General features: G+C 41.4%; 1 long non-coding RNA gene across 1 annotated transcript; it reads left to right on the top strand.

Moving 5' to 3' along the window:
- The first annotated feature begins 21,437 nt into the window (after positions 1 to 21,437).
- On the top strand, positions 21,438 to 22,772 carry LOC114913925 (uncharacterized). The gene is made up of 4 exons (XR_012137936.1): positions 21,438 to 21,676; positions 21,741 to 21,955; positions 22,043 to 22,135; positions 22,211 to 22,772. It is a non-coding gene; the product is annotated as an uncharacterized lncRNA (long non-coding RNA).
- Positions 22,773 to 26,537: the final 3,765 nt, after the last annotated feature.

Genomic DNA, 26,537 nt, shown 5'->3' with positions numbered 1-26,537 from the left:
CACTACTCGCTGACAACTAGCGGCAACGGACGCCGCTCCACTATCTGCAACAGGCTCTACGTGGCAGGCTATGACAATAGCCACGAGTCTACCCCACTACCCTTCGCAATAAATTCTCCTGACCATGGGCGGCCACTACCAGACGGTTAAAATGTCGCCATCAATCCGTTGCCCCCTCCGCCTATTAAAGGGGGACCCAGATACGTTATTCTCTAAGCTCATTTCCTATCTCAAAACTCTGCTAAATTCTCCGTTCGAGCACTCCATTCTTGTTGAGGCAGAGAACTGACTTGAGCGTCGGAGGGTCTTGCCGGAGCAACCCCACCTCCGATTTAGACTTCCCTTGCAGGTCCCGGCGGCGACCGCGGCTTCTCCGACTCCAGCTTCTCCGGCGCAAGCAGATTTTTGCACCAACAGGATTGGCGCTAGAGGAAGGGTCGTGTGTCTTCGCAGCACCCTTGTTCTTGAAGGAGCGCTCAACGGATCCGCTTCCGGCCATCTTTTCCGGCGCCCAATTCTCCTTCCCTCATCTGATGCCCTCTCACGAGGTCTCTGCACAACTACCTCCGGCTATGGTCGCCGACAAAGGGTGTGACCGGATGACCGGTCTCCTCCGGATTTCGTCAACGTCATCTCGGGGGAATCCCGGCGGGAGGCAATCAGCACATCAGCTGCATCCCTCAAGCAGCAAAAAGTTGAAGAACCCATCGCCTTCACTGAAGAAGACGCCCAGGGAGTCCAATTCCCTCATGACGACGCGGTCGTAGTTTCCTTGAACATAGCAAATTACGACGTCCGTCGCATTCTCGTCGACAACGGGAGTTCGGCCGACATCTTGTTCTACAATGCCTTTTCAAGAATGGCCACTCTTGGCGGTCATCTAAGGCCGATTTGCTCCCCCTTAATAGGGTTTACCAGTGACGCCGTTCCGACGGAGGGAATGATAGCTCTAATTGTGACCGCGGGTCAGCATCCAAAGCAGTCCAGAGCCCTGGTGAATTTCCTGGTGGTAAAGGCGCCGTCTGCCTACAATGCGATTCTTGGCCGACCCGGCCTCAATGCCCTCAGAGCTGTTGTTTCAACCTACCATTTGAAATTGAAGTTCCCCACCAACCAGGGGATCGGAGAGGTCCAGGGAGACCAAGCACTGGCCAGGCATTGCTACAATATTGCCTTGCAAAGAAGCGATCAAGCGGACCCCTGCCCGGTCGATGGATTGGATACCCGCGATGACCTCGCTGAAGAGAGGGGCGGACCAATTGAAGATCTAATACCAATCCCTCTGAATGATGGGAACACAGAGCATGTGGTGTTAATTGGCTCCAACCTGGGAGAGGAGGTGCGGACGCATCTTATGGATTTCCTCCGAAGGAATGCGGACGTTTTCGCATGGGTCCCGACGGATATGCCGGGGATCGACACAGAAGTCATGGAACATCATCTGGCGGTCGACCCTAAACATCGGCCGACAAAAGAAAAAATCCGGAGTCATGCCCCGGAGAGGCAGAAGGCAATAGCCGAGGAAGTGGATAAGCTTCTCAAGGCCGGATTTATCAAGGAAGTCAATTATCCTGAGTGGATCTCCAATGTTGTCTTGGTCAAGAAAGCAAACGGCAAGTGGAGGATGTCTATCGACTTCAAAAAGCTGAATAAGGCTTGCCCAAAGGACAGCTACCCCCTTCCCAGGATCGACCAACTGGTGGACGCTACCTCGGGCCATGAGCTTCTCACTTTTATGGACGCGTTCTCCGGCTATAACCAGATTAGAATGGCATTGGAAGATGAAGAAAAGACAGCTTTTATCACTAATCGCGGCCTTTACTGCTACAGGGTTATGCCGTTCGGCCTCAAGAACGCGGGCGCAACTTATCAGCGACTGGTGAACAAAATCTTCAAGGAGCAGATCGGCCGAAACATGGAGGTTTACGTGGACGATATGCTCATGAAAAGCAGGTCTTTCGGAAATCATGTCGACGACCTCGAGGAAACCTTTGGCGCTCTTCGAAAGTACAGAATGAAGCTGAACCCGACCAAATGCGCCTTTGGGGTAACCTCAGGAAAGTTCCTGGGCTTCATGGTATCGGGGCGCGGGATTGAGGCCAATCCGGAGAAAATTCGCGCCATCCAAAATATGACCGCCCCAAGGTCGATCAAGGAGGTTCAGTGCCTCACGGGGAGGATTGCGGCCCTTAATCGCTTTGTCGCGAGGTCGGCCGAACGATGTTTGCCCTTCTTTCAAACCCTCAAGCAGCCGAAGAACTTCTGTTGGACCTCTGAATGCCAACAGGCATTCGAAGAATTAAAATGCTACCTTAGCTCACCCCCACTGCTGGCGAAGCCCGAACCCGAGGAGGAATTATTTTTGTACCTGGCAGTCTCTCCCACAGCCCTCGCAGCCGTCCTTGTCAAAGAAGAAATGAAAGTCCAGCGGCCGGTCTACTACATCAGCCGTGCGCTAAGGGACGCCGAGACCAGGTATACTAAATTAGAAAAACTGACCTACGTCTTGTTGATTGCAGCTCGGAGACTCCGACCTTACTTTCAAGGGCACACGGTGACACTACTCACCGATCAACCGATCAAGGCAGTTTTGCACCGAGCTGATACCTCTGGAAGAATGGCAAAATGGGCAATCGAGCTCACAGAATTCGACATCAACTACAAACCTAGACCAGCAATAAAGGCCCAAATATTGGCAGATTTCATAGTAGAATGCACCATCCCCGAGGAGGCCGAACCTGAGCAAGGCAAAGTTGATGACCTGAAGGCTCGACCGAACTCCCCCAACGAAGAAGTCAGCCCCTCCGATTACTTTTGGACCCTCCATGTGGACGGATCTTCCAACATGGCAGGTGCAGGTGCGGGACTAATCTTGGTTAGTCCGGAGGGAGTCATCGCGGAGTACGCTCTGCGTTTCGAGTTCCCCGCAATGAACAATGGAGCGGAATATGAAGCTCTGATCGCAGGATTAAGGGTCGCCAAAGAGCTTGGAATAGGTCGACTCCGGGTGCACAGCGACTCTCAACTTGTGGTGGGGCAAGTCAGCGGGAGCTATGAAGCACGGGAGGACAGTATGGCCAAATATCTTGAGAAAGTGAAGGAGTTCACCCCCGCCTTTAGCAGTTTCGACGTCAGGCAAATCCCAAGGTTGAAGAATACCAGAGCCGATCTTCTCTCCAAACTGGCGACATCGGCTCCGGCTGAATTGCCCAGAGGTATCCTCTTTGAAGTTTTAAAACATTCAAGTACGGAAGAACCGCGGCCCGTAATGGTGATCGACCACGAGCGCAGCTGGGTCGACCCACTGACAACCTATCTTAAAGATGGGATCCTCCCCCAGGATGCGAAAGAGGCCCGGAAGCTCCGAAATCATGCCTCCCGAAGCTGACTACGCTTTATGGGAAGTACACGAGGGAGCTTGCGGAAGCCATTTGGGTGCTAGATCTTTATCCCACAAGCTACTCCGCCAAGGGTATTACTGGCCAACAATGCATCATGATTCGATCGAATATGTCAAGAAATGTGATCGATGCCAGAGATACACCAACGTCTAGAGACAACCCGCCGCCGAGCTCACGCCCTTGAGTGTCCCATGGCCTTTTGCACAGTGGGGGATGGATATTCTTGGCCCCTTTCCCATGGCGTCCGGTCAAAGGAAGTTTCTCCTTGTAGCGATCGACTACTTCACCAAATGGGTCGAGGCCGAGCCACTAGCAAAAATCACAGAAGCGAAAGTGCAGGATTTCATCTGGAAATCAATCGTATGCAGGTTCGGTTTGCCTAGAACCCTAATCATTGATAATGGATGGCAATTCGCGGGAGCCAGATTTGCTGAATTCTGTGAAGATCTAAACATCTCCCACAACTTCACATCAGTGGCCCATCCTCAGGCAAACGGCGAAGTTGAGGTAACTAACAGAACCCTTTTGCAGGGAATTAAGACAAGGCTTGAAAGAGCGAAAGGAACTTGGGCGGACGAGCTTTATCATGTGCTATGGGCGTACCGAACTACCCAGAGGTTGCCTACAGGGGAGACTCCCTTTGCTTTAGCCTTTGGTACGGAAGCCGTCATCCCGATCGAGCTTAAACTCCCGTCGGCACGAGTCATGGCATTCGACGAACCCCAAAACGCACAAAGTCTCAGGGCCAACCTCGACCTGCTAGAAGAAAGGCGGGAGATTGCTCAGGTTCGGATGGCAGCCTACAGACAGAAAGTTGCCCGGTATTACAACGCCCGAGTCAAGAACAAGGCATTTAAAGCAGGAGATCTAGTGCTCCGACGAGCTGCTGTCTCGCAACCACAGAGCCAGGGGAAACTTGCCCCGAACTGGGAGGGACCTTACGAGGTTAAGGAAGTAGTTCGACCCGGAACTTATTATCTTAAGGAGCTCGGAGGAGCCGACCTCCCGCGACCATGGAACTCAGAAAACTTACGGATGTACTACCAGTAATTTCGTCCTAATCAAAAAATGCGCGCCCATATGTCTTGGGACAATTCAAGCAAACTGTATCAAAAATAAGAGGGCAACCTCTTAAAGTCGAAGGCCCGGTTCTTTTAGACCGGATGGGGGGAGAGGCCTTACAACGCCCATATGTGCCCCCACAGCCCTGTTAGGGACAAGAGGAGAACCTCGCCCTAACTTGAGCAAAGTCAAAGGCCCGGTTCTTTTAGACCGGATGGGGGGAGAGGCCTTACAACGCCCATGTGTGCCCCCACAGCCCTGTTAGGGACAGGAAGAGAACCTCGCCCTAACTTGAGCAAAGTCAAAGGCCCGATTCTTTTAGACCGGATGGGGGGAGAGGCCTTACAACGCCTATATGTGCCCCCACAGCCCTGTTAGGGACAGGAGGAGAACCTCGCCCTAACTTGAGCAAAGTCAAAGGTCCGGTCCTTTTAGACCGGATGGGAGGAGAGGCCTCGCAATGCCCATATGTGCCCCCACAGCCCTGTTAGGGACAGGAGGAGAACCTCGCCCTAACTTGAGCAAAGTCAAAGGCCCGGTCCTTCTAGACCGGATGGGGGAGAGACCCCACAGCGCCCTAAAGCGCCCCCGCAAGCCAGGCTAATAACGCGAGGAGGACCTTACGCCGGCCCGAGCGAAATGAAAGGCCCGGACTCCTACGGGAGCCGGGTCCCAGCGACAAAGAAGACTTCACCCGGACTCCTACGGGAGCCGGGTTCCGCTCTCTGTATCAGCCACTGGTAAGCTCCGTCCGGACTCCTACGGGAGCCGGACTTCATTTTTAACTTTGATCGCAGAGGACCCCGCCCGGACTCCTACGGGAGCCGGGGAATGCCTCCAACATCAGCTGCAGAACAGCTCCGAGGGAAATGAAAGGTTCCGCCCGGACTCCTACGGGAGCCGGGCTCCATCGACGACATCAGCTACGGGACAACCACGCCCGGACTTCTACGGAAGCCGGACTTTGCCTAGGACTTTGGTTGCAGGAAAATGAAAGCTTTACCCTGGCCTCTACGAGAACCAAGCTACTACAACTTCGGGAGGACTTCTCCGCTCGGACTCCCAAGGGAGCCGGACTCAGCTCCGACTTCAACAGAGAAGAAACCCAAGCAAAAAGGAAAGAAAACAGTGCCCGAAGGCAACGGAAGCCTGGACCCCCAAATTCAAGCCCTAGGGGGGACTTCGGGCCCGAAGGGCCCCAAGCGAGCCCGCAGCCGTCAATGGAATCACAATTGGGTATCTTCGAACGGCGTAAGAACTGAAAAAGTAGCTCGGCAAATGATAACCCCACTGAAGAGGCCGCCGACGACCTTGGGACGACGTGACACAGACGAAGAGAAGGAAAGGAAAATGAAGAAGTTCGACAGACAACTATTTAACGCGAGGTGCAGACGAGGTACCAAAATCTCTTTTTCATTTAACAAAAGTATACGTTACAGGACCCGGTGGGTCAGAAAAAAGAGAGAAAAAGAAGATACACGTCATTACAAGTCTCGCAAGCACGGTTCGGGCAGGACGAACCGGAGGCCGCTACGAACTCCTCTCTCCGTCTCTATCCTTCTCAGTCGCGTTCTCCAGTGCGTGTAACAGCTCTCGCCCCATCTCGCCTCATTCTGTTTCCGAAGTCCCAACCCTGGCGGGAAAGGGGTGGGATAGATCTCCGAAGGCGGTAAGAGCAACGGCGGCAGTAGCGAAGACCTGTTTCAAGAAGAACCGGAGTCACCTCAGAAGCGGCAGCGCGCCAGAGATGTGCCTCATCTCCGAATGCCCCACAACAGCCGCCACCCAAATTGCTCCGGCAAGGTCGGCATGCGCTACTTCCACCGTCCCCGCAACAAGTTCTACTGCCCCACCGTCGACGCCGACCGCCTCTGGTCTCTCGGCCCCGACGGCGTCAAGGATCCTGTCATGGCTTATGACGACTGCTCTGCCCTCTTGACCGGTATCACCCCGCCTTGCTACTCCGAAATTCGCGGGCAGAATAGCTTCACCAACAGCCCCCGTTATTAAACCCCTGTTGTTGAAGAAATTCTTCCTCGGGCTCCCTTTAAAATGACAGAGATTCTTACTGGCAGCCATTCTCCTCCTCGCCTTCCTCCAAGCCCTAAACATTCCCTCAAGAACGGCTTCCGGGGTGGAGGACATGGCGTACGGACCCTCAGAGAAGAATTGGGGGGGGGCTGAAGGAGGCAAGGACTGGTACGAGGGAAACAAGACTCTCAGACGAAAGAAAAGCGCCAGGATGAAGCCACGAAAGGACTGAGGGGTTTAAATAACCGACAGATCCTAGCGCAGTTACGGCGGCGAGTATTCTCGGGCCAGCTAGTGTGTGCCACGTGTCGCGCTTATCCACTTCGTTGCTATCGAGGGTTGACCGCTCACAAATTCTCGTGGCACGACGCTTGGGATCGCGTTCTAACGGGGGTTCCGAAAAGACTCTTCACCGAGAAGCGGGCTATGACGTACACGCATTAAACGCCAAAATATCTGGAGGCGGCAGTGCGCAGGATTCGAAGGGACGGTTCCGGCTGTACCCATCTTTCTCTCTGTGTACCTCCTTCGCTTGAAATTCAAACTCGGAAGTAGGGGGACTGGTGTTGGGTATAAAATACCCACAGCCGAAACCCTCGGCGGAATCGGCATCAGAACAGCTCCGCCCGGACTCCTACGGGAGCCGGGCTCCTCCGCAACAGCAGAACAGCTCCGCCCGGACTCCTACGGGAGCCGGACTCCACCGCCGACAGCAGAACAGCTCCGCCCGGACTCCTACGGGAGCCGGGCTCTGCCTCCGACATCAACTGCTGCACAGCTCCGTCCGGACTCCTACGGGAGCCAGGCCCCGCTCTCGGTATGAATTGCCGGTAAGCTCCGTCCGGACTCCTACGGGAGTCGGACTTCACCTCTAACTTTGATTGCAGCATAGCTCCGCCCGGACTCCTACGGGAGTCGGACTCCGCCGCCGACAGCAGAACAGCTCCGCCCGGACTCCTACGGGAGTCGGGCTCCGCCTCCGACATCAACTGCTGCACAGCTCCGCCCGGACTCCTACGGGAGCCAGGCCCCGCTCTCGGTATGAATTGTCGGTAAGCTCCGTCCGGACTCCTACGGGAGCCGGACTTCACCTCTAACTTGGACTGCTGGTAAGCTCCGTCCGGACTCCTACGGGAGCCGGACTTCACCTCTAGCTTTGATTGCAGCACAGCTCCGCCCGGACTCCTACGGGAGCCGGACTCCGCCGCCGACAGCAGAACAGCTCCGCCCGGACTCCTACGGGAGCCGGGCTCCGTCATCGACAGCAGAACAGCTCCGCCCGGACTCCTACGGGAGCCGGACTCCGCCATCGACAGCAGAACAGCTCCGCCCGGACCCCTACGGGAGCCGGGCTCCGCCTCCGACATCAACTGCTGCACAGCTCCGCCCGACTCCTACGGGAGCCAGGCCCCGCTCTCGGTATGAATTGCCGATAAGCTCCGTCCGGACTCCTATGGGAGCCGGACTTCACCTCTAACTTGGACTGTTGGTAAGCTCCGTCCGGACTCCTACGGGAGCCGGACTTCACCTCTAACTTCGATTGCAGAGTGCTCCGCCCGGACTCCTACGGGAGCCGGGTTCCGCTTTCAGTATCCACTGCGGGTAAGCTCCGTCCGGACTCCTACGGGAGCCGGACTCCACCTACAACCCCAACCGAAAGGAGGACCCTTCCCGGACTTCTACAGAGGCCGGACTCCTACCGCTGCCGAGCCTCGATCAACAGATCTGCGCCCCTTGGCAGATCACAATAACAACCATGATCCTGTTCCACTTCCTGTAGCGGATTCGCGCGGCTCCATCACCCCCTGCGGCGGACCCGGCCATGATTCTGCTCCGCTCCCTGCGGCAGGTGCTGCACGATCCCACTACTCGCTGACAACTAGCGGCAACGGACGCCGCTCCACTATCTGCAACAGGCCCTACGTGGCAGGCTATGACGATAGCCACGAGTCTACCCCACTACCCTTCGCAATAAATTTCCCTGACCATGGGCGGCCCACTACCAGACGGTTACAAATATCGCCATCAATCCGTTGCCCCCTCCGCCTATTAAAGGGGGACCCAGATACGTTATTCTCTAAGCTCATTTCCTATCTCAAAACTCTGCTAAATTCTCCGTTCGAGCACTCCATTCTTGTTGAGGCAGAGAACTGACTTGAGCGTCGGAGGGTCTTGCCGGAGCAACCCCACCTCCGGTTTAGACTTTCCTTGCAGGTCCCGGCGGCGACTGCGGCTTCCCCGACTCCAGCTTCTCCGGCGCAAGCAGATTTTTGCACCAACAGTTATGGTGATAACTAGATCATAGCCTCCCATTAAATGGATGATAATGGGTCCATCAGTTGGATAATCATTGGAGGTCTAAAGGCTTGGTGCTTATCGGCTGATGGAATTGTCATTCATAATATGATTTCTTGACTGCATCTTTTTAAATGGTGGTTAGGTTAGCCAACCAAAGTTGGGCCTAATCATTCATTGGCTAGATGGGCCAAGTATAGTCATGTTAATAGTTGGACCTAATCAGACCTTTTCAGTGGAGGCCAAAGCCTACTGATTAAGGACTGGGCAAAATTAAAATTACTAGAAATTATTTAGAGAAACAATTGGTTATGAACCTACCCTTAGATGTACATGGGTTGGCCAACCAAAGTTGAGCTTGTGTGCAGTCTAAGTGGATTCTAGTACCCACTAAAAAATTAGGGTAATTCCTCGAATTGGAGGTAGAGGCTACCAATTCGAATAAAATAGTGGGAGAAACCTTTCGATTAAAGTCCAAATCTTTAGGTTTAATGAATCAATTACTAATTAGGTTATGATTTTTCTTTGTGCAGATATGGTCACTTTCCTATCGCTCCGATCATTGTTGGATAATGAAAATTTGGTGGGATCCAACTTCGATAGCTGGTACCGAAAGTTGAAGATAGTCCTGGAGCATGAACTGATCCTATATGTGATAACGGATCCTGCACCTGAGGAGTCAGCTGCCAATGCACGTGGAACAATCAGAGACACTTATCAGAAGTGGCTCAATGACCGGACCATGGTGCACTGCATCATGCTGGCTACTATAAGCAACGAGTTCAGTCGTAGATTTGAGACAGCTCAGCCAAAGGACATGCTTCAAGTGTTGGAGGATGCCTTTGGCACACCCGATGACACAGAGAGACACAAGACTAGTTGTGCCATCTTCAACGCCAAAATATGGGATGGTGCCTTTGTCACTGATCATGTATTATACATGATCGAGCTGATGGAGCGTTTGAGCAAGCTCGGCTTTTTCTTGCATGAGCAGCTTGGGAAAGATGTAATACTGAACTCACTGCCCAAGTCTTATCTTCCATTCCTCACTCATTATAGAATGACAAAGTCTGAAGTAAATTACCATGGGTTACTGGGGTTGCTTCAGAACTTTGAGAAGGATCACCAATTCTACAAGGAATCGGTGAACTTAGTGGGAGGTTCGTCTTTTGGTTCTCGACCCTTTAAAAAAGGGAAGAAGAACAAGAAGAAGAAAGTGAAGAAGGTGCAAGTTCAGGCTAGGACATCAGTGCAGGGCCAGATCAGAAAGATCAAGCTCGATAAGAGTCAAGCTGAATGCTTCTTTTGCAAGAAGCAGGGGCACTGAAAGAGGAACTGTCCTTAGTACATTGCCTTCCTAGATCCGAACAGACAGAGAAAGAAGCAAGCTGTTGCTGGACAAGGTATTTATATGATAACTCCTTACAATTTTTCTATTTGTGATATAACTGACTGGGTATTGGATACCGATAGTCCTTACCATATTTGCAATTCGTTGCAGGGGTTGCAGGTCAGTAGGAGATTCGAGCAAGACAAGAGGTTCCTGAACGTTGGAAATGGAAGACCAGTTTCAGTTCTAGCATTAGAAATCTTGAAACTTGTATTTGAGTCTCATACCGTTGTTCTTAATGATTGTCATTTTGTCATAGTTTTTTTTTAAATATTATTTCTGTAGGCTTTCTGATCAAAAATGATTATGAAATTTCAATAAAGAAATAAGTTTGTAATATCATTGTGAATGGTGTTACTATTTTTTGTGGATATTTGAACAATGGTGTGTATATGTTATCACAACTTATTAACGTAGTCTATTCTATAGGCAAGCACCCTAGATTAGATAGTGTATCAGATATCTACTTATGGCACTGTAGGCTAGGTCATATAAACAAGAACAGGATAAATAGGTTGACTCAAGAGGGAATTCTCGAAGTCAGTGATTGTGAATCACTTCCAACTTGTGAGTCCTGTCTTGTTGGTAAAATGATCAGGTCACCTTTTACTGAAAAAGATGAGAAAGCTACTGAGCTCTTGGGCCTAGTACATACTGATGTATGCGGGCCCATGAGCACAAGTGCTAGAGGTGGATATTTTTACTTCATCACTTTCACGGATGATCTATCTAGATATGGATATGTCTATCTGATGAAACATAAGTCAGATTTATTTGAAATGTTCAAACGATTTCGAAGTAAAGTAGAAAAACAAACTGAAAAGAGTATTAAAATTTTTCGATCTGATCGAAGAGGAGAATACCTTTCTAGTGAGTTTCTCACATATCTAGAAAAGAATGGGATTCTCTCCCAATAGATTCCTCCAGGAACACCACAGCATGATGGTGTGTCTGAAAGGAGAAATCGGACTCTGTTAGACATGGTCCGATCCATGATGGGTTTTGCCAGCTTGCCGATATCTTTCTGGGGATATGCACTCGAATCGGCCTGTTATCTGTTAAATAGGATTTTAAGTAAGTCTGTAATTAAGACTCCATATGAGATATGGACAGAGTGTAAGCCAGCACTTTCACATCTTAGGGTCTGGGGGTGCCCGGTCTATGTCAAATGGTTAGTTACAGATAAACTTGGACCTAGATCTGACAAATGCACATTCATAGGGTACCCCAAAGAGACCAAAGGATATTTTTTCTACCATGCTGATGAACAAAAGGTGTTCATCAATCTTAAGACAATCTTTTTAGAAAAGGAGTTCCTTGGTGAAGGAACCATTGTCTCTAAGGTTGAACTTGATGAAGTTCAACAGGTAGAAGGACCGACACCAATAGCTGAATCTGAGTCGGATTTGATTAGATCAGATCCAGAGCCCAATGTACCTGCACTATTAAGGCGATCTGATAGAGTACCACGTTAGCCGGATAGATACTATGATTTCTTGATCCGGAACGGTGATCCCATCGAACTCGATGAGAATGATGAGGATCCGATCACCTATATGGAAGCAATGCAGAGATCTGATTCTGAGAAATGGCTTGAAGCTATGAAATTCAAAATGGAGTCCATGAAGATCAACGATGTATGGATATTGGTTGACCCACCTGAAGGGGTTAAACCCATTGGGTGTAAATGAGTCTTCAAAAGGAAGAGGGACGCAGACGGAAAGATGGAGACCTATAAAGCTCATCTGGTTGCCAAGGGGTATCATCAACATTATGGTATTAACTATAACTAGACGTTCTCCCCTGTGGCAATGCTCAAATCCATTCGGATAATGCTTGCAATAGCTGCCCATCTGGATTATAAGATCTGGCAGATGGATGTAAAGACAGCTTTTCTGAATGGATAGCTGATCGAAAAGGTGTATATGATACAACCTGAGGGGTTTACATCCACAGATGAGTTCAAGGTGTGCAAGCTTCAGAGATCCATTTATGGATTGAAGCAAGCTTCTCAGAGTTGGAACATGCATTTTGATAAGGTGATCAAAACGTATGGCTTCGTTAAGAACGGAGAAGAGCCCTGCATCTATAAATGGGCAAATGGTCCAGTTATGGTATTCCTTATCTTGTACGTGGATGACATTCTCTTAATCGGAAATGATATCCCCGCACTATAGGGAATAAAAGTTTGGTTGTCATTGCAGTTCTCCATGAAGGATTTGGGTGAAGCATCCTACATCTAGGGATGAAAATCTATAGGGATAGATCTAAAAGGATGCTTGGGTTGTCCCAGTTCACGTACATAGACACTGTACTGAAGAGGTTCAGCATGGAGAATTCCAATAAGGGCTATCTACCGATAGGCCATGAAATTTCTCTCTCTAAGAAGGATTGTCCGATAACTCTTGAAGAGAGAGAGCGTATGAGTAGAGTCCCATATGCTTCAGCTGTGAGATCTATCATGTATGTCATGACATGTACAAGATCAGATGTGCATACTTACTAGGAGTAGTGAGTAGATACCAATCTGATCCTAGAGAAAACCACTAGAAAGTGGTTAAAGCCATCCTTAAGTATTTGAAAAATACTAAGGACCAATGGTTGGTTTATGGTGAGTCAGATCTGAAACTTGTGGGGTTCACAGACTCCAGCTTTCAATCTGACCATGATGACAGTAGAAGCGTGTCAGATTATATCTTTACTCTGAATGGTGGAGCCATCTGCTGGAAGAGTTCCAAGCAGCATACTGTGACAGATTCTGTTTGTGAGGCAGAGTACATCGCAGCATCGGATGCCGCGAAGAAAGCTGTGTGGCTGAGGAAATTCATCATCGAGCTCAGAGTAGCACCCTCCCTCGATGGTCCAATCCTGCTCTACTGCGACAGCATTGGTGTCATAGCTCAAGCAAAGGAACCCAAAGCACACTAGCGGACGAAGCACATTTTGCACCGCTTCCATCTGGTCCGAGAGATCATGGATCGAGATGATGTCGATCTTCAGAAGATCGACGGAAAGAAGAACCTAACCGACCCCTTCACTAAAGCCCTGGCGATTAAGGAGTTTGACAATCACAAGTCGAAGATGGGTATTAGATACTGTGCTGAGTGGCTTTAGGACAAGAGGAAGTTATTGGAAAATATGTTTCAAAAGCCAATCGTCAACCTGTTGACGATTGAGCAACCTTGTATTGTAATTGATTTGTTAATAAATAAAATATATTTTTGATATTTTCATCATAAATTTTCATCTTCTAATGAACTCTGTTGTTGTGATGAAGTCTTTAGGACTATTTAGGTTTGATAAAGAGAGAATTTATCGATTAGTCCTTAATACTGTTCACGATCAAATGATAGGCTGTTAATAAGGACGACAGCTTCTGTCGAGCATAGATCGCTGTAGGTCATATGGGTTGGTTGTCCTCTTAACCAAAGATTGTGGAGATACTAGTATGGTATACAGATGAGATGAAAGAGTACATCGTCATTGAACATGACCAACTCCAGAACATTCTGCTGTCGAGAATGTCTCTGATGGGATATAGGTATAAGTGTCCCTTAGACCTGAGATCACCTCAGTGACTTGCAAGCAACTCACTGTGCTTTGATACTGGACTAACTAAATTTCTAATATAGTAATGGAAGGATTTTGGGCACAGTCAAGTACTTGTGAAGTCAAAGTATGATCAAGATAGAATTGACCACTCTAAAAGTTGGAGAAGAATGAGTCGCTTGTATTTCAAGTTAGCAAAACCTTGATCAGGGTAATCCATCAAATGGATTTGATATTTTAAAAAATAATGTGGATAACCTAATCAGAGTTGACAGTTGAACTCTGAGGTGTCCTATGAGCATTTTGGTCAAGGGGATGAATTATATGGAAATTATATCTGCATGGGTTCTAAGGATGTTGTTCTACACATTCGACCTATCCGACCATCGGGTATCATTGCTAGATGGTCACTTCGATTGGTATAAAAATTATTTTTGTGGTATCGACTTAGGTTCGGACCTATCAGGTTATACACATTAGAGTTCATATTTTGATCGGATGGTTGATCAATGATTAAGAATCGTTCTAGAGTTAAACGATCAATACGATTGACATTTAATCTGGTGCAAGTGTTGCAGGAGGATCGATTAGCAATTTGATTGCTAATTGGCTTAATTTAATTAAGCCAATGGGCTGAGATTAAGTCTAATTGAATATGATTTAATTAGATTTGATTTGGGCTTGATTGGATCAAATCCAATTGGTTTATTGGATAAGCCAAGTACAAGGAAAAACTAGTCCTAGTTCAATTAGGACTTGGGTCAACCTAATTTTTAATTCGATTAAAAAATTAAATCAGATTTAAATCTCATTTAATCTGATTAAATTAGATTCTTAATTTGGTTAAGACCTATTTTAATTGGGTTGATTTGGTTTTGATTTGATTTGGTTTGAGAAACCAAATTTGAATAAGTCATAGATTGAATCCTAGTAAGACTAGGATTCCACCTTGTGCCAACTTAGCCCCCCACGCCCACTCTTCTTATTTTGTGCGACAAAATCTTCTCTCCCAGGCCTTCACGCACGCCCAAAGCATTCCATTTTTTCTCTCTTATATGGTATGTGGTTGAGACTAAGTCAAAGTAGGAATTAATTTGGATTTCAAATTCTATGAGATAGAATTTTAGGAAACCAAAACTCTTTCCTTATGGCACTGATTTTATCTATATTTTTTTTGGGATTTTGTTGGCTTTTATGGCACATATTATGCACCCTTTGCTGGTGGTCCATGGCAGAAAAAGGAGGGGGCGCCCAAGAGTTGGGCACCCCTTGTCTTGCTCTGTTTGGATTTTTTTGACTAGATATTTAACCTAGACAAGGATTCTTCATATCTCATGATTTAAGATAATTTTTTCTTGAGATTTTCGTGGATTGCAGAGCATTGAGAGACCTTTGGGGTGTGTGAAAATCAGGGAGAAAGAGTGTCTAGGTGAGAGAAAAGAGAAGAAGAAGAGGGTCTTCTTCTAGGATTGCTGAGTTCACCTCTTCCCTTCCTCCATCTGTGCATTTTTTGATAGTGTCTCACATCTAAAACTCTTCCTACTTCTCATCTTTGGAAGAGTCCAAATCAAGAAGAAGGAGGTATCTGATCAACCATCGAAGAAGGATCAGTACAATACTAGCATACTGTGCTGATTTCTTGGATCAAGATTTTTAATCGTGATTCATGGGCTCGTGTGGATGACTCCTAGAGGTCGGACGCGTATGCAGGTCGCAACATCATCCTCAAGTCCGGATCAGCAAAGTTAGAACGTCTAACTTGCAAGGTAATAGATCTGATCTATTATATTTTACATACATTAGATGTAGTATAGAAACATGTTGATATGATCAACATGTAGTTCTTGCTCTTCATATTTTAATTTCTGAATTAATGCCATGTAATAATCATGTAATAGGATCTTAGATCTAGGGATTCTCTGATTTTATAAGATAAATTTTGATTTATTTTAGTCTTTCGCTGCCTGATTTTGAAAATATTTCAAGATCTAACCCTGAAATCCTAGATCTGGTTCCTTCATATTTATATCACTACAAGAAAATAAGATTTTTAGATGAACTTATTTACGATATAATTATTTTCATCGTAAATTAAGGTATTTGCGATGGAATACTATTTTCATCGTAAATAATCAATTATTTATGATGTAATAAAAATTTCACCATAAATAATTAAGTATTTACAATGAAAATTATATTCACATTGCAAATAAAAATTATTTATGATATAAATTTTTTATCATAAATAATTGATAAAAATATAAATTTTAAAAAATAAATAAATATCAAATTATTTGTGATGAAAAATTTATGTCGTCAATAATAAAGTATTCACGATGTAAAAATAATATGCATCGTAAATAATAATTATTTGTGATGCAACAGTTCCATCGCAAATTATCGATGAAAAATTAAAATTTTTAAAACTAAATAAATATCAAATTATTTATGATAAAAATTTATATCATAAATAATTAAATATTTATAAAGAAATAACGAGTTACATTACAAATAATTTATTACTTGTGATGCAACTATTCCATCGTAAATAGTTGATGAAAAATCAAAATTTTTAAAACTACATAAATGCCAGATTCTTTGTGATTGAATATTTGTGTCACTAAAAATAAATAAATATCAAATTATTTAAGATGTATATTTTTCATCATGAATAATCGAAGAAAAATAAATTTTTTTAAAAAAAATAAATGTCATCTTGTTTGTGACGAAAATATCCATCGTAAATAACTGAGTATTAATAATAGAAATAATTTTTACATCGCAAATACTTCATTATTTGTGACATAAATTTTTCATCACAAATAATCAGTGAATTTAATAATTTTAATCAAAAAATAAATTTTTTTCTATAAAATTTTTTCTCTAAAAAAATTTAATAAAAAAATTTGTAAAAATTATTTACGTTAAGATTTTAGTTTATGTCGCCAATAATAATTATTAGCAATAGAAAAGGTTATTCATCGCTAATAATTTTCATCAAAAAATAATTTTTCTTCTAAAATTTTTTCTCTAAAAAAAATTATAAAAAAAATTATAAAAATTATTTGCGATGGAAAAAGTTATTTCATAGCTAATAATTTCCATAAAAAAATAATTTTTTTCCTCTAAAATTTTTTTCTCTAAAAAAATTAATAAAAAAATTTAAAAAAATTATTTACAATGAAAAATAATTCAAGTATTTTATGATCAATTTTTTGATCATAAATTTTTATATATTTTACAATCAAAAAATCGATCACAAATATATTTTGCAATCGAATATATTTTTTTTATTTTTTTTGAATATGATTTAATTTTAAAATTTAAAATCTATCTTTATCATTTATTATCTAAATAATTATCGTTACAGTATCATCACAAATGATCACATCGATCTGATAGCTGTAGCTATGTCGATCAATAAAATTTGATTTCAACGATCACAAATGACCACACGATGATCTGAAAATATAGACTACCGATGGATCCAAAAACTTACAATGATAATCTTGATGGTATTTGTAGCATACTATCAAAATTTTACTTCAATCGGACGTCATTATCATGGTCAATTTGGTACGGAATGATTTAGATCGTTAAATGAAAAATGAATGATCAAAAGGCCAAATGGCATCTGATTATAAGATAATTTTTTAGATAAATGATCTTTGCTACTATTTTAATTATTTATATGGTGGTGATCATAAAATTCAAATCTCGCATATATGAACCATCCACGTTAAGTAGATCTTACAAAAGCATAAGTATAATTGCTTAATAAGGACTTTAAGAATGTGTATCAAGAGATATATAGTTTTGGATAGTTTATATATGTGTGATCTAAATTTTATGATTATCATTATACAAATGATCAAAGTAGTAGCAAAGATCATTTATCTAAAAAAACACCTTATAATCGAACACCATTTGACTTTTTGATCACTTGATTTTTATTTAACGGTCCAAATCATCCCATGCTAAATTAACCATGATAATGATATCCGATTGAAGTAAAATTTTGACAGTATGCTATAAATATCATTAAGATCATCGTTGCAAGTTTTTAGACCTATCGATGATTTTTATCTATCAGATCATCATGCAGTCATTCATGACTATCGAAATCCAATTTTATTGATCGACATAGCTATAGCTACTGGATCGAGATGGTCTTTTATGATGATACTCTAATGATAATTATTTAGATAATGAATAATGAAGATAGATTTTAAATTTTAAAATTATATCATATTCATAAAAAAATAAAAAAAATTATATTCGATTGTAAAATATTTTTATGATCAATTTTTTAGTTGTAAAATATAAAAAAATTTATGATCAAAAAATTGATTGCAAAATACTTGAATTATTTTTTATTATAAATATTTTTTTAAAAAAATTTTATTAATTTTTTTAGTGAGAAAAATTTTAGAGAAAAAAAATTATGTTTTGGTGAAAATTATTAGTGATGGAATAACCCTTTCCATTGCTAATAATAATTATTAGTGATGCACATTAAAATTTCATTGCAAATAATTTTTTTCAAATTTTTTTTATTAATATTTTTAGAGAGAAAAATTTTAGAGAAAATATTTATTTTTTTGATGGGAATTATTAGCAACGAAATAACCCTTTATGTCGCTAATAATAATTATTAGCGATGTAAATTAATATTGCATCACAAATAATTTTTTTAAATTTTTTTATTTATTTTTTTAGAGAGAAAAAATTTATTTTTTTGATGAAAATTATTAATGATGGAAATTGATATTTCATCATAAATAAATAATTATAAGCGATGGAAAATGATTTGCATCACTAAAAGTCAAATAAATATCAGAGTTTTCCTGTCACTTTTCTCTGCGTGTGTTTTGGGTTCCTGTATTTCCTCCCGACTTCCCCTGCTCTCGGGCTTCCATCGACCAGCTCCATCATTTTCCACCATCGCTTCCATCGACCATCATCGGCAACTCTTCTTCCCCCTCAGGTACGATCTGTCATGCCTGTCCACCCACCATTAGTCTTTTTTTTTGGTTGATCGGGCCACCAGCGAGCGGCTTCTGGTGCCCCTGCCGGCACATGCCGGTGGCCGCCAGAGCATGGAGCTGCCAATGGGGGGAGGGGGGACGGGGTGGAGAGAGGGTTCGGTTGTGGGGAGGGGGTGCCGTGGGGTGCGAAGGAGCGGTGTCGATGGGGATGGTAGGGCGGCCGTGGGGTTCACCAAGGTAGGGAGGAGGGAGGGGGGTGGGTCGTGGGGTTCTGTTCGATGACGATGGGGTTCGGGTGCAGGAGCTAGTGGTTGGGGGGATGGTGGCAGGGGTTGAGGGGACAGCGGCGGCTCGAAGGAGGTTTGGGTACCATTGGGTTAGGGGGACGGTAGTGCAAGGGGTCGTGGGGCTGAGTGGCTAGAGGGCGGAGGGGATTGTGGGGGGCCAGAGGGCTGGAGAGCGGAGGGGGTTTCATGGGGTGGGGGTGGGCGGTATGGGGGCCGGAGGGTCAGAGGGTGGAGGGGTTGGCACGACGAGCGGGGCGAGGCTGTGGGTGGCGCACTGAAGGGGAGTGGGTGCGGTTCAGCCACTGGTGGAGGAAGGTCAGCCGAGGTGGGGAGGGAGGAAGGGAAAGGAGAAACAAGGGGAGAAAAAGAAAAAAAAAAGAGAAAAAAAGAATAAAATATTAATCATATATTTTATTATTTATTAATAATAAAATATTTTTTTGTTATAATTTAATATATTTTTTTATTTATTATAATTTAATGTATATAAAATATTATGATTATGATTTAATATTTTAACTAGGATTAGCCGAATCCTTTAGTGAATTTTTAATGCATGTGAACTGTCTGATATGAGATCTGGATCGAGATCCGATTAGGATCTGGATCACGATCCGGATTGGATCGAGATCGGGATCCGATTTGGGATCCGGATCGGGATCCGATCTGAGATCCTGATCGGGATCCAATTCGAATTCGGGTTGGGATCTGGTATGGATCTGGATCACGATTCAGGTTGGATCTGATTAGAATTCAGATCGAGATCCGGATCCGACTTGGGATTTAGATTGAGATCTGATCTAGATCCATATCAGGATCCAGATCGAATTCAGCTACATCTCTCTATTTTCATAGAAAGATACATGGTAGTGATTTAATGCATGCATTGATGTAATTTTAAACTTCCGTTCAAGAGTCGGTCACAGGATCCCCAAAATGGACTCTGTGAATGGCTCTTGAATGCTCCATTTGGGCAGTTCAAAGATGCATCAACTTTTTATTATTGTCATGATGTTCTTTATTCTATTGTGAAAAATTCTATCACAGTTATCTCATTTGTTCTTCGGGTACATATTAGATGTGGTTAAAATATGATCTATCTATATCGTATACTTGGAGAACTGTAGGAAGATGCTGTTAGATTTTTTTAGGATATGGAATAAAGAACAAAGCTGTGGCAATAATAAAAGTGATGTATTTTTGAAAGGGATAGGGCCACCTTTATTAGAAAGGAGTTGGTGGAGTTAGGACTCATTAAGCATTATTCTTTTTTGTCAGATGGATATTGACAAAAGTTGGATGAATGCCAGGGATATTTTCTTGCCTGAATATCGAGCAGGTGTTCGAAATTTTATTGATTTTGCATGGTGTAAGGTTGACAGTGCCAGTAGGATAAAGTGTCCATGCAAGAGATATGTCAATATGGTATATCATCATATATCATTTGTTGATGAATATTTGCTATGTTATGGTATGAACAAGAAGTATACTCACTGAATATGGCATGGGGAGGATGATCCGAATGAAGTTGTATGCGACGAGATGATATCAAAGATGATAGTGATGCTGTTGAACCTGTCGAACATAATGGTATAGATTTACTATTGGATGAGTTACATCAGGGTGTTCGCTCCAATGTACCCATGAGTACTAGTACATTTGAAGATAGTTCTAATCATAAACACAATATTAATGAGGTAGAAGGGACTTCTGAATAGTTTGCAAAGCTTGTAAGGGATGCACGAGAGCCACTCTATCCAAATTGTGTAAAGTTCTCCAAATTAGAGTTTTTGATCAAATTGCTTCATCTTAAAACCATAAACTGATGGAGTCAGAAGTCATTTGATCAAAATTTGGTATTGATTAAAGTAGCTCTTTCCGATGGAGAGAGTCTTTCGAAATCATATTCTGAAAAAAAATATACATGCAGAAATTGGGACTTGGCTATATTCCTATACATGCTTGCAAAAATGACTGTATATTATTTTATAAGGAGAACGAACAAGCAAGTGAATATCCAGAATGCGGTGAGCCTAGGTACAAAACCGATAAAAGAAAAGAAAAGAAGATACCTCATAAGATTTTAAGATATTTTCTATTGATTCCAAGACTTCAAGGGTTGTATATGTCCACAAAGATAGCTAAAGAAATGAGATGGCATCATGAGCAGTGGGTTTCGAAGGAGAACACACTTAGCCATCGAACCGACTCTGTAGTGTGGAAAGACTTTGATGCAAAGCACCTGCACTTTGCAAGTGATCCGACAATATTCAGCTTGGTCTAGCGATAGATGGATTTAATTCATTTGGCAATTCGAGTACTTCCTATAGCATGAATTTATATAATGAAATTTGATTTTAATTGTATCTGTTAGGTTTATAGATAGCTGTATTTCTAATGATTTATTCATTGTTGTTTCAGATCATTCAATGCAGGTGGTGAGGTGAGGGTGAGGTCCATCGAAGAATCACGCTCTGAAGCATTGGAGATGCGAGCACGAGAGACAGCATCTCCGTATTGAGATTTCGTTCGGCTATACCATGCCCATTTGAGGATGGTCTGAGCCATGACAGACTGAGCTCGACATCATATGCCGTAGCTATGCCCCCATGACACTCCGATTGGCATTACATTACATCGACCCAGAGGGAAGTCTTCTATAGCCACTTATAGGTAAAATAATATTTAGTGAAATATTTAATTATTTGTGTATTCTAATAATATTTATTATTGACAGGCTATTTTTGATATTGTTGATTTTGAGCACGACTACGTGCGATGAACTGTGAATGATCACCTATGCTCGATCTTATGGATTATCAACATCGCATTCACCACCACTGGTATGATGCTGTGCGGGATCAGGGGGTGAGGCAATATGGCAGTGGCCATATGACAGCATCAGTATCGAGGATTGGTCTGTCATACGGGTATAAGGACCCGACATATCAGGTTAAGCATCCATTTTTTTTTGAGTTTAATATTAAATTATTTATTCTTAAATTCAATTAGTTATTAATTTGATTGTTAACTATACAGGATCGATGTGTCCAAAATATCGCCAATCGAACGAGACCGACCGTCGCGCACTGTGAGAGTTCGAGGCCGTTCGCTCGTCATATAAAGCAAATGGTAAGTAATTTCTATTTAGCATATTTTAACTCTTTAACTATTTAAATTTTTTTATTAATTATTCTCAAATTGCAGAGAGATGAAGAGAGTGACGAGCTTCCTGATAGGATCGAGATCTACCAGTGGACCTACTAGTGACAGTCAGGGGAGTGGACGACGGAGAGTCAGGAGCTTTACATAAGTTTTTCTAACTATATTTTTATTGATATTTTGATTTTTAGTACAAACTTAGAATATTTATAACTTTAATTTTCAAGATCGTATGATAGAGATTAGATTCCAGCCTACTCTTGAGGGCTCGATCGTACCTACAGATGATCAGATCTGTAATCAAGTGCTTGGTACAAGATCCTATTATGTTAAGGAGCTAGGGTATGGGATCAGAGCTCCCCCATCCTCACGTTCATCTCGAGTTGATGTCCATGCTGCCTGCGATGCCCGACTAATGGAGATATAAAGACAGACTGTTGAGGATTGACAGTGGATTGATGAGGATCGACAGCACACTGATGAGGATCGATAGCTGATGAGGTAGATGATGGAGCAGATGGACAGATGGAGCAGATAATGGAGCTAATGAGGCAGTAGTAGGTCGGTTCGAGCTCCTCCACCCACTCTCTTTCTCCAGATGCTGACACTTGACGGCTAGCGATTTATTTTTATATTTTTATATTTTTATTTTGGATCTCTTATAATTATTAAATTTATTTTTAATATAATAAAATGATCAAATTTATTTTTTGATCTCTTATGTGAATTTTTTTATTTTTATTTTATAGATTATAAATATAAACATTAAAAATATATATTTAAAAATTATATTTATGAATTATTTTTTAAAAATATTATATTTTAGTTAGTGATGGAATTATTTGTGATAAAAAATGCATCGCAAATAAGATTATTTACGATGGAAATTATCCTTCATAAATATTTTTTTAAAATTTATAAATCATTTTTAAAATTATTTACTATGAAATTTTTCATCGTCAATAGTATTTTTTGCAATAGAAATATTGATGATAAAAATTTTTAGTTACAAAATAATAATTTATTTTATTTTTTAAAAAATATTAAAATTTTTATTAAATTATTGAAGATGAAAAATTTTCATCGTAAATAATCTTATTTATGACGAAAATATATTTCCATTATAAAAGACTATATTTGCTATAAAAATTTTTTCATCATAAATAATTTAAAAAATAAAAAAAATTTACGACGCAAATTTTTTTGTCGCAAAAATATGTTATTAGCGATGAAATTTATTTTTCATCATAAAATAATATTTACGATTGTATTTTTAGCGACGTAGTATTAACGATGAAATTTTCATCACTAATAAGTATTTGTAATGAAAATTTAGTATTTATGATGCTTTTTTTACGTAACAAATAGTCCTTTCTGTTGTTGTGTATGGGTTAAACTTCTTATATACTTTTAATATATGTTATAAAAAAAAAACTGAACTATTATGATACATGCTTGATGAACTATAACTCTTCATCCTATCCTTTTATCTCCTTATGCTGCTCATGAATGTACATAAAATCCAGAGCAAACTCTTCATCTCCTTCACATCAACTCAGACTCCTTGATTGACATGTAACTGTACTCTTAATTGCCATAATATCTGCTCATCTATACACTTAATTGAATTAATGGGACAATATAATCCCAACACCATAAAAGTTTTAAGATTTCAATGAGATGGTTGTAAGGTCACACGTTAACCTATATCTGCTTCTATTGTTTCTACTTTAGCAGCCTAAAAACTATTTATGGTGAATTTCAAGTAACATCGTGATGCTGTTATTTGTGGTGAATTTTAGTTTTCAATAGATTTAATAAAGTGGTTATAATCCTCATACAATGACACAACCAGCTTTGCAATATGAATTTGATAAAGTGTTTAAAATCCAAATAGTTGCCGTAAAGATTTTCAATTTTTCTCTAGCAAAAGCAAGAATTGATAATGATACCTTTTAGACATCATCATTTACTAAATTGGAAATTTCTTTCAGCAATACCAACCAGCACCCCAAAACTAGATGGAATAAGGTAAGGGAAAGCTAAAACATACATTGGAGTGATCTCTAATTTTCAATCAAAATTTCTATAAGGGAACAATATAAAACAACTACATTTCCTTGAACCAGCAATTAGCTAACCCAAGTATGTAGTATCCTCCCTTTTTAAATAATGTGCTTTCCAGAATTCATTAGAGGACTACTTCATTTGAATGAATTGTCTTTTGAGGAAAGCTAAGTCCCAAAATATTGCTGACTATTCATTTGATTTGAATTTTGAGCATTGGCATCCATCAATGATTGAGAAGACAATGTTGAAGCAATCATCCTGTTCAAAACTGCACTCGATGCACCTGTTGCAAATGGCAGATGGTGGTTATGTGTTTTCATGATTGTATTCTCTACAGACTTCTAATATACTTTTAATATACATTATATATAAAAAAAAAAATTGAACCATTATGACACATGCTTGATAAACCATAACTCTTCATCCTATCTTTTTATCTCCTTATGCTGTTCATGAATGTACATAATATCTAGAGCAAACTCTTCATCTCCTTCACATCAACTCAGACTCCTTGATTGATGTGTAACTATACTCTTAATTATCATAATATCTGCTCATCTATACAACGTAATTGAATTAACGGTACAATATAATCCCAACACCATAAAAGTTTTAAGATTTTGATGAGATGGTTGCAAGGTCACATGTTAACCTATATTTGCTTCTATTGTTTCTATTTTAGCAGCGTAAAAACTATTATATTCATAATAAGCTATAGTCTTCGTTAAGTCTACTAACATTTGACACTTGGCATAACCACATTTATTATTCAATCAAGTTAATAGCTATAGACCATGTATCCCTATAACAAGAATGCTATTCTTAAATTTGAATATCTTGACTATACCTCAAATGCTGCAATGTCATTGGAAATAAGATGACCACATTGAAAAATGTATAGAGATATCATAAAACAGCAGACAGAAATCAACCCACAAAAAAAAAAGCCTTCAAGTTTCAATCTCTTTTTAAATAAGAGCTTCTCCTTCACTTACCCTCATCATTCTACAATTGTTCCTCATTTCCAAGTACTGACTTCGCCCAAGCCTTTCTTCTTTCTTCTTTTTCTTACTCTCTTTCCTTTCCTCTTCTTCTTTTCTTTCTTACTTTCTCTTTATTTTGAGATAACCTTTTCTTTCTCTCTTTGACTGATAAGTATATATTTTTGCATGTATTAATGTCCATCATTTCTTTTTTTTTTTCTAGCTCTGACGGCATATTCAATTCAATCACAGGTTACATCTTAACTCCTTTTTTTTTCACTCAATGGTGATAAATTATGCATGTATTGTATATTTTGGTGTATATGAAACTTCAAACAAAAGCTCTTAATGACTTTAAGCACCTGAGCTACGTATTGGAGATGGGTCAGTTGGTGGGCCTAATGATGGTGAAGTAATTGTTAAAATTTCGGATGATCTTTTGATAAAAGAGTCAAATAATCTATTTGTAGCCATTATAGAAAGCACATATCCATCCTTTTTGGAGAAGATGAAGGATCCAAACTATTTGTAAGAAAGAGCAATATTTGCTCCTACTCATGATATTGTGGACTTGGTCAATGAATTTATGCTTACTTTGGTTCTTGGTGAGGAAAGAATGTATTTAAATTCTGACACTACTTGCAAAATAGATGAAAATGATAATATCCCTAATGATGTTCATACATCTAAATTCTTAAATAGTATTAAATATTCTGATCTTCCAACTCATTGTCTAAAGCTCAAATGTGAGATTCCTGTAATATTGTTAAGAAATATAGCCAGCCTTCTGGATTGTATAATGGCACCAAATTGATGATTACTCGATTAAGCACTCATGTAGTTGAGACCAAAGTTATTTCAGACAGAAATATAGGACAAAAGACCTTCATTCCTCACATGACTTTAACTCCATTAGACTCAAGATTATCTTTTAAATTTCAACATAGACAATATCTCTTGATAGTTTTATTTGTTATGACCATCAACAAGAGTCAAGGTCAATCTCTTTCTTATGTTGGATTATATCTTAGAAGATATGTTTTTAGCCATGATCAGCTTTATATTGCAATTTCTCGAGTTAGAAGTCGAAGTGGTTTGAAAATATTAATCTGTGATAATGAAGGGAAGATTTCATGCAATACAACCAATGTAGTATACAAAGAAGTCTTCCAAAATTTAAGATAGGCAAGTATCTTCTAACACCACTATTAATATATTTTTAGCACTTAGTTAATTATGTAATCATTTCTACTAAACACTTTATGATTTATTTGCAGGTGTATTCTTCTAATATTTATAAATACAGTCATGTGATGAAA

This window comes from Elaeis guineensis, chromosome 1, assembly GCF_000442705.2.
Source record: "Elaeis guineensis isolate ETL-2024a chromosome 1, EG11, whole genome shotgun sequence".
In the NCBI taxonomy this organism is placed as follows: Eukaryota; Viridiplantae; Streptophyta; class Magnoliopsida; order Arecales; family Arecaceae; genus Elaeis; species Elaeis guineensis.
Note: the sequence above shows the minus strand (reverse complement) of the source record. Positions and strands in the feature narration are given on the sequence as shown.